This window comes from Mus caroli, chromosome 9 (assembly GCF_900094665.2).
Source record: "Mus caroli chromosome 9, CAROLI_EIJ_v1.1, whole genome shotgun sequence".
NCBI lineage: Eukaryota > Metazoa > Chordata > Mammalia > Rodentia > Muridae > Mus > Mus caroli.
The window spans coordinates 61,209,071-61,218,426 of NC_034578.1; the positions used below are offsets into that span (position 1 = coordinate 61,209,071).

Here is a 9,356-nt window from a genome sequence, read left to right on the forward strand (position 1 = left end):
ACTGAACCATCTCTCCGGCCCCTCTCTGGTCTTTCTTGGTGTCAGAAAGGTCAAAAACCATGACAATATTCATAGTTGAGAAAGTCACCTAAACCCTGGCTATTGGTTGCAATGTCCCAGTCCTCCCACTTGGAAGCACCCTCTGAACTCAGTCGTGGTCTGGAAACACAGGCCAATGAAGTGTAAGCAGAGCTAATAATGGAGCTAAGCACTTCTGTGTACAACACATAGAAGCAGGGTGGGGTTGACACCATCCCCTTATACTGCTGCTGTCACTGGAGAAGCAGGTCGGCTTGGCACTTCGTGTCATTTATTCATTCGATCAGATGTGCCAATGGCAAACGTGGTAGATGTTTCTGTGCTTCTTGGGACACATCAGCCCCTGCATGCGGGAGGGCACACTCTTCCTCTGGTGAGCTTGCTTTTTGCTGATATCCGTGAGGACTCTATCACTCCCCCAAGGAAAGGGTAAGAAGGGGAAAGGGAAGGAGGAGAGAGAAAGACATCATTTAAAAGACTGCCCCTCAGGACCAGAATTTGGGGTTGAAACTGGGTTTTAAATTTATTCAACCTTTATCATGTCTATTGAAAAAGGGAGGCTCAAGGAGACAAGCCAGCTTGCCTACCGTCTCACAGCTATGAAATAATAGTAAACCCGATTACTTGAGCGTATTCTGGTAAAATGGCAGGTCCTGTTCCACCAACCTCCACAGAGGTCACCCTATTGGGGTCAGCGCTGCCAGGGCTAAGGAAGCAGGATAGGTCAGAGCGGTTAGGTTTCTTTTGTCAGTTTGACATAAGCTACACCGTAGCTATCTTCAGACACACCAGAAGAGGGCATTGAACCCCATTCCAGATGGTTGTGAGCCATTATGTGGTTGCTGGGATTTGAACTCAGAACTTCTGGAAGAACAGCCAGTGCTCCCACCTGCTGAGCCATCTCTCCAGCCCCTAGGAAGAGAAACTCTTAACTGATAAAATGCATCCAGAATATTGGTCTGCAGACAAGCCTGTGAGGCATTAGTAGTAGTAGTAGTAGTAGTAGTAGTAGTAGTAGTATTTGATGTGGGAAGTGCTACCACTGAGCAGGGCATCCTGGGTGGCATAAGAAAGCAGGTAGGGCAGGCCATGGAGAGCAAGAATGCAGTGAACTGCATTCTTCTACTGCCTCTACTTCTGTTTCTGCCTCAAGTTCCTTCCCTTCCTTCCCTTCCTTCCCTTCCTTCCCTTCCTTCCCTTCCTTCCTTTCCTTCCCTTCCTTCCCTTACTTCCTTCCCTTACTTCCTTCCCTTACTTCCTTCCCTTCCTTCCCTTACTTCCTTCCCTTCCTTCCCTGACCATGGACAATGAAGTATAGTCAAATAAACCCTTTCCTCCCCAGTTGCTTATACAGCAATAGAATGCAAACTAATGAAACTGGTTAGAGTCCAGGGTGTGAAATTAGGTGTCCAGGCCCCAGCTGGGCCCTCCTCCCTGGATGACTTTAATATACCAAGCTTTGCCTTCATCTGTGGAAGGAGATGATGCTTACACTAACTCAAACCAAGCACCAGGCACACAGACAGGTCCCAGGGATTTAGTTCTGACTAAGCTTCCTTATCTCTGCTCATCTCGACAGGCTCGGATGCCTAGCGGACCTCTAATGGAGAGAAGGATACGGACAGAACAGGATACCAAGTGAGGGACCTCATTTGAAAAGTCAAGAACTAAGCCAGATGAGGTTGCACATACCTCTAGTGCTGCCTCTCAGCACCCAGGAGGCAGAGGCAGGAGGATCTCCTGAGTTTGAGATCAGCCTGGTCTACAGAGCAAGTTCCAGGACAGTCAGGGCTACACAGAGAAACCTGTGTAGAAAAGAAAAAGTCTCTCTCTCTCTCTCTCTCTCTCTCTCTCTCTCTCTCTCTCTCTCTCTGTGTGTGTGGGGGGGTGTGGGTGTGTGTGTGTGTGTGTGTGTGTGTGCGTGCTTCCATAGACTCCCTGCTGGACGTCGTTCTCCCATGGTTCACAGTTCCCTGTGGCACCCTCTCCCGACTCCACTCTCTCTGGCTGGGCTTCCTCCCTTTCCTTTTCTCACCAAGATGACAGAACAGCATGGACTAGTGCCAGCCTGGGCTACTTTTTCACCAGGATGCAGCTCTCGGGTCTTCTCCAAAGCTGTAGCCAACTCCCCATCTGGGCCTTCTGATTGAGCTATCCTCAGCCTTCCCTGACCCCACTCATCTGCTGGCTGTGATAAAGGCCGCTCACGTTTAATCAAGTCTCCTGGGCTCTTCCTAGCAGGTTCCTTCCAAATTCCAAACAGCATGAATCTATACCCATTCCTGCTTTCTCCTCTCTGTCAACAGCACCCCCAAGCATGCAGCGCCCCCCCCCAGGGCTCAGGACCTGGTGGCCACTTAGCTTTGCCTCCTGCCCTGCCCTAGCCTGCTGGAACTGCTTCCATGAGTCCCACCCCCCACTGCCTCTCCCACACTTCTGCTCTCCCCATTGCCAGGCCTCCACCCCTGTTCATCAACCCCATGACAGCAGAGCCCCCAAGTCCTCTATACCCCTGAGTCAGACAGCTTGTACTGTCAGACATTTCTTTATGTATAAGCTAGTTCCAGCAGGTTCCACCACTCAGAAAGAACTGCTTCTGTGTCAGCAAATCAGACTCCATATTGCCTGGTTCTGCCATCAACATTATCCATGTTCTCAGCCTGTCCCACCCTCTTTCTATCGCAGCTCCTACTATGTCTTCTAGCTAATATGGGTTAGCCGTGGATGGGTACATGCTACTCCAAACTCAATGGCTTAATGTAATGCCTTAGGTTATTTGACAATTGTAGAGTCAACTGCTGTTTTACACTCTGGGCTAGGAGTGGCTTATTCCATGCCTGAAGACTATCTGACCACCACTAGATAGAAGGGAATGACCAGGCCACATGTCAGTCGTCATCATAAAGACCAGCCTGGAGATGTATCGGCCATCTGCTTGTTGCTTCATAACAAATTACACAACTGAAAATCAAATGTAGGTCTTTATAGTTTCCGAGGTCTGGGAAGTGGGAATCTGGCTCAGTTGGTAGGCTGCTTACCTAGCATGATCAAAGACCAGGCATAGAGGCACGTGTCTATAACCCTAGCACTCATGAGGGAGAGACAAGATGATCAGAAGTTTATGGTCATCCTCGGCCACATAAGGACTTTGTGTACAGTTACATGAGAGACCATGTCTTTAAAAAACAAAAACAAAAAAGACTCAAAAGACAATAGCTGACTTCTGACTTGATCACAAGGCTTTGGGTTTGGACTGAGTTCTTTTGCTTGCTAGCTTGCTTGCTTGCTTGGTCTCCTCCTCTATCTCCCCTTCTTCCTCCTGCTCCTCTTCTTGCTCTTTTCTTCTTCTCTTCTTCCCTCTCCTCTTTCTTCCTTGAGATAGGATCTGTCTATGTAGCCCAGGGTAGCCTGAAGTCCATGGTGTTCTTGCCCAGCCTCCTGACTGCTAGCGTTACATGTAGGCCACCATACCCAGCTCCTTCAAATGGCTTTTGATGGGTCTTGGGCCCTTCCTGGCTTCAGCTGGAGGCATTTTTTTTCCTTCACCACATACATGAGTTGCTTACAACACAGAAGCCATGATCCTCCAGGAAAAGCCAGCAAGGGAAGGAGGGGAGAAAGAGACAGAGAGAGACAGGAACAGGGACTGGAAGAGAGCTCTGTAGCCCTTTTGGTACTTAAAGCATCAGCCAACAGCAGCCAATGCAGCACACTGTGTGTTAGAAATGTACAGCCCGGGCTGGTGAGATGGCTCAGTGGGTAAGAGCACCCGACTGCTCTTCCAAAGGTCCAGAGTTCAAATCCCAGCAACCACATGGTGGCTCACAACCATCTCCCAGCAACCACATGGTGGCTCACAACCATCCGCAACAAGATCTGACTCCCTCTTCTGGAGTGTCTGAAGACAGCTACAGTGTACTTGCCCATGCTCAGTGGAAGACAGTAAGTAACTGGGCACAGTATTGCTAGGAGTTGTGGGAAGAGGAATTATTGGGGCCATGTTGAAAGATGTCTGTCTGTCCGGGCTTGGTCCTGGGCTAGATCAGGTGGTAAAAAAACCAGCTGTGGCAGGAGTATGCACCCTCTCCCTAGGCCAGGCTCCAAACCTACAAATGTTTGGCCAAAGCAAGTTACACAAAAATCCAATTCTAGACTGAAAAGATGGAGAGGGAGATGCCAGCTCTTGCCAGGAAGAGGCTCAGCCATTACCAAGGGCACAGACCCTACTGGAGAAATCTGTCCATTTCTTTATTTCTGCAAAGAGACACACAGGTTTCCCCTGTTCCTGATAACTCTGTCCTGGAGTGGCAGGATATGGAGGCTCCTTTGATCCTTCCCAGCTACCCTGCCTGCCTTGGCCTCTGCCTGTTGCCAGCCTGCTGGTGTTCAAGGCTTAACGCCCCTGCTTCCTTTCCTTTCACTGTGGTGACAAATTATAAAGACAGTGTCTTTACTGCAATCGCAATCCATTTCCTCCCAGTTCTGAGAGTCTGAAATGCATGGGTATCCTTGAGCTCAAATCTAAGTGTAGCCAGAGCTGCTCACCTAATTCTTTAACACTACATTGTATCTACTTATTTGGAGTAAGCCTTCCATGACATAACATGCATGTGGGGGGGGGGGGGGTCAAAGGACAACTTGCCAGAGCCAGTTCTCTCCTTTCCCCTTGTGGGTGTGGGGAACTGAACTGTGTTTGTCAGGCTTGGCTGCAAGTGCCCTCACCTGCTGAACTGTCTCAGCAACCCAACTCTGGGTTTTTGAGGAAGCTTGAAGGAAGAAAGAATTCACCCACTTGCCCTGTCTAGCGGTGGCCTGCCTTGCCTGGCTCGTGTCTCCTCCTCCATGTCTCCACCACAGTGGCCGGTAGAATATCAGTCACACGCCTTCTGACTGTTCTTCTGAGTGTTCTTCTGAGTGTTCTTCTGAGTGTTCTTCTGAGTGTTCTTCTGACTGAGTTCTTCTGAGTGTTCTTCTGACTGTCCTTCTGACTGTTCTTCTGACTGTTCTTCTGACTGTTCTTCTGACTGTTGCACCTAGGATGGCTCTTGTGATTTCAAGCCTCCCTATGACCCAGGACAATCTCTCTGTGACAGAGTCAGCTGATTAACAACCCAGATCCACCTGACCTTTATTCTCCCTGACCGTGTCACCTTACATATTCCTAGGTTTCAGGGACTCAGTCTTTGGGCCATCATTCAGCCAAACATACTCCCATCTCCTCCTCACCCCTAGGTCCTTGTGAATGATGCCAACGGGCACATTTATAGGGCATTTACTGTATGCCTTGCCAGAACCCCTCACCCAACTTCTCTCTAAAGTTCTCTAAACAGCCACCCTGTCTGTACATGCCTTGGGGAGGAGCTTCCCATATTGAGATCTCATTTTATAAACTCAGAGGCTAAGTCGCTCCCCAAGGCTTCACAGAGAGCAAGTGCTGGATATTGAGCTGGGCCTGGCAGTGTATGCCTGTCATCCCAGCTACTCAAGAGTCTGAGGCAAGAGAATAGCAAGTTCGAAGTCAGCCTGCCTAGAAAGTTTGGTGAGACTAGTTAATATTGATTGTCAGTGTGACAGAATCTAGAGCAGCGGTCCTCAGCCTTCCTAATGCTGTGTGACCCTTTCATACTGTTGCTCACGCTGTGGTGACCCCGAAGCATAAAGTTATTTTCACTGCTACTTCATAACTGTCATTTTGTGACTGCTAGGATTGTAATGTAATAATCTGATACACGAACCCCACAGGTTGAGAACCCCTGCTCTAGAATCATGTAGGAGTCAAACCTCTGGGTATGTCTGGGAGGGAGTTTCTCGAGTGGGTTCACTGAGGTGGGAAGCCTCATACCAACTGTGAGCTGAACCATTCCGTGTGCCGGAGTCCCTGAACTCGGTAGAAAGAAGTGTAGCTGAGCACATTCCACCTCTCTCTGCTTCCAGACTGTGGGTACCACGTGACCACCTGCCTCAGCGGCCAGGTCTTCTCTGCCATGATGGAGTGCACCCTCAGCACCTCCAGACCGAGCCGAAGTGAACCCTTCCCAAGGTAGCTTTTGTCAGATATTTGGTCTCAGCAACAAGAAAAGCAGTTAATACGTGAGATTCAGTCCCCAAATAAGCACAAAGAAAGCTGGATGTAGTTCAGTGGTAGTCAGTCCTCGGACGTCCCTGGGTTCTTCAGCCAGCAGCATTCAAAAAGGGGTTGGGGGGACTGGATAGTAAATCTAAATTCAAAACCACCCAACTCAAAAGCCAGGGTCTCACTCACTCTTTCCACCTCCCTTGAAGCCACCACTCCTCTGTACTCTATCACTGAGTGATGGGTCTCTCTTAACAGGTGCCTTCCTGAAGTTTCTACTTAGAGAAGCCACCTCTCCACCTGCTCTGCAAAGACAACCGCCTGCTCCTTACCAGATAGATCCTCACCCAGAACATACTCCCTCTAACTACGTGTTGCTGAGATTTTTTTTACCCTGGAGCTGGAGGTACAACCAGCAACATCTACCCCAGTCACAAACCAAAATTCCATTCTACCAGTGTTGCCTTGGGGAAGTAGTTAGGCTTACTTCCGGAGAACAAAGATCAGGAGCCAAGGTGACCTTAAAACAGCCACAATGTAAGGGCAGAACCCAGCAGGGCTGCTGGCTTCCCTAAGGAGGTAGAGACAGATGGAGTCACTTCCTTGGTTGTTCGCTGGCTATAAACACTAGCCCTGCCCAAAGAGCCTAGGGCTACACAGGTAATTAGGATGGAATTGTATACAACTGGTGGGGAGGCATGGCTAGACACTCAGACAGGGACCTACCTCTTCCTTCTATGAGGAAACATCAAGAGCCCAGCTGTAGGGATCTTTTGTGAGCAGTCCAAAACATACCTCTGAAGACCTTGGCAGTTTAGCTAGGAGGATAAGGGTATATAACACCGCTGTACAATATCCTAGGAGGAAAAGTAGGCTCAGGAGTTCAGTGTCCACTGCAGGATTACCGTAGCATTGGCCAAAGCAATAGAACACAGGCCCAGCTCCAAAGCCAGTTCTCCTTGAAGCTGCCCATCTCTACTGTGACCTTGCTCAGCCCGATGGGGCTGTAACCATTCACCTTTGGAGCTGGCAGGGCAGCTTAATGTAACTGAGGCTCTAAATCCCACCCCCACTTTCTTCCTGAGTGTATGCTATTTCACTCAGAGAATTTACCCTGGCTTTGATCCACATCCTCAACTATGTAATAAGATGGTGACCTGCTTCCATAGGGTTGTCAAGTTCATAAACCTATGTCTGTGTGTGGTATGTGATGTATGCATGTACGTATGGGTGTGTTTGTGTGGAGGCTGGAGATTGATATTGTGGTACAGTCTAGGGGTCTTGATCAGGTTCATTTTTATTTCTGCCAGCTAAAAAGTTAAAAGGCAAGAAACATCTTCAGCATAACAAATATCGTCAGGGGAAATCCCAGACAGCAAACAGAATCAGCTGGTGACAAAAGGCTCTTATTAGGGGTAGGAAACACACAGCAACGCATTGAGCGAAGAGCCCCTCTGAGGGTGGAAGAGGGCCTTGGGAAGCGGTCTCCCAGACGGCTGGAAGATATAAGTAGTTTGGAGGGATCTTCCTCGCCTAATTTAGGATTGGTCAGTTTGAACAAAGACAGGAAAGCTGATGGCCTCACAACTTTGGGATTAAACAAGTCCTGAGTTAGTCTTGAACTTGGCTAACTGTTCCATGGTCAAAGGGAGCCCGATTGGTGAAAGGAACGCCATGCCAGGTCTTTGTTTTAAGCTACTAGGCTTTTGTCTCAGGTCAGTAGGGCGAGGAAGAGTCAGTTATGTAGGAAGTGGGAAGTCCAACACTTTATCGTAGCACAAGACGCTCTCCCTATCTGTCTGCCTCCCAGGGAATCTGTCTGACTTCTCAGCTCAGTGTCTCCCACTCTCCCTCTCCACATTGTTTCTGGAGGCAATGTGTCTCTCGCTGTCTGAAGCTTCCTGCTTCTGTTGGACTTGGTGGCTGCGGAGCTGAGGATCCTCCTGTGTCTGATTCTCCACACTGGGTTTGAACAAGCACACTGGCAAGGGCGGCTGGGGATTGAACTTGGTTCTCACGGTGGACAGCAAGCCTTTTATCCACTAATCCTTCTCCCTCGCCTGCCCCTGCACCGCTTTTGTCAGTACTTGCCACTCAGCAAACACCCTTTTAGGGCTGGCCATGAATGTCAACTGATCTGGCCAGTGGAGCATCCTCTGGCCCCTATGTCATCCCAATCTTGCCAAACATTTTGCAAAACCTTGTAGGGTTCCTGACTACCTAAATGGAAAGCTGTTTGGAAGATAGGCATCAATCCGTTGGGAGCACATGTCTTGGAAGCTGTGCAGGCATGCCCAGCCTTTGGATGTTGTGACATGAAATTGTCATCTACAAAATTCATGGTCAAGAAACACATAATAGAGTTACAAAAAAAAAAAATCCAAAAAACCACACTTGTGATGTTTTAAGTAACTTTATGTCTTCGTGTTGGGCAATATTCATAAGTAGCCTCAGCGGCATGCAGCCCGTGGGCTATGGGTTGGACGCAACCACCGGTGGACACTACTGAGTGATGAGCCCAACGCTGGCTGTGAATTCCCTTTGCAAGGCTTTGCAATGCACTTAACAGGCTAAGAACTGAGAATTCCCCCCAACGTACCTCTCAGAACTGGTCCCAGGGGAACAGAGAGGCCTGCAGCTGTCCCCGTTTCCTTCGCCTCTGTCCACCCCACCCCCACACATTCTGGGGTGGCCTCTGGCTGCAGGAATGTGATGGTATCTTGGCAAACAGACAGCCTGTTCCCAGAGGAGACAGGGCCGCCTCTGGGAGGCCTGCCTCTGCAGACCGGGCCACAGTAAACACAAGGGTCTGTCCTCTTTATCAGCTTCTCTCAGCAGCAGCGGAGACAGTCTGCCTGCTGGGGAGCCGGGAGGTGATAAGCTCAGAGGCTTCACCCAGCTCCCCGGCAGTGGGAATCTAGAGTCTGCCCTGGCTTGGGGCCCCTTAAACACTTAGTACAGGGTGGTTAGCTGGCTGCCTATTCATGGAAGAAGCCAAGCAAGGTCAGAGTGGTGTCATAGCCTATAAAGCCCTGTTTGCTCTCAAAGACGCAGGGATCTGAACTTCATGGTTTTGCAAGACATCATTATCACCAGCGTCATCTCCACAATCAGGGGATGCTCTTCCCTCCAGAATGTTCCAGTCCACACCCCATTAATTGAATGCAGTAAAGAACTTCCGGCAGGGCCTGGAGGGAGCTCAGAGAAAGCCACTGCAAGTAGGGTCGAGAGGACAACTTCCTTG

General features: G+C 49.4%; 1 long non-coding RNA gene across 1 annotated transcript; it reads right to left on the reverse strand.

Annotated features, from left to right (window-relative positions):
- Window positions 1-290: 290 nt before the first annotated feature.
- LOC110300994 lies at window positions 291-4,958 on the reverse strand. Its single transcript, XR_002378652.1, has 3 exons — window positions 4,762-4,958; window positions 706-745; window positions 291-446 (listed from the first exon to the last, which is right to left on the reverse strand). It is a non-coding gene; the product is annotated as an uncharacterized LOC110300994 (long non-coding RNA).
- Between the last annotated feature and the right edge of the window lie 4,398 nt (window positions 4,959-9,356).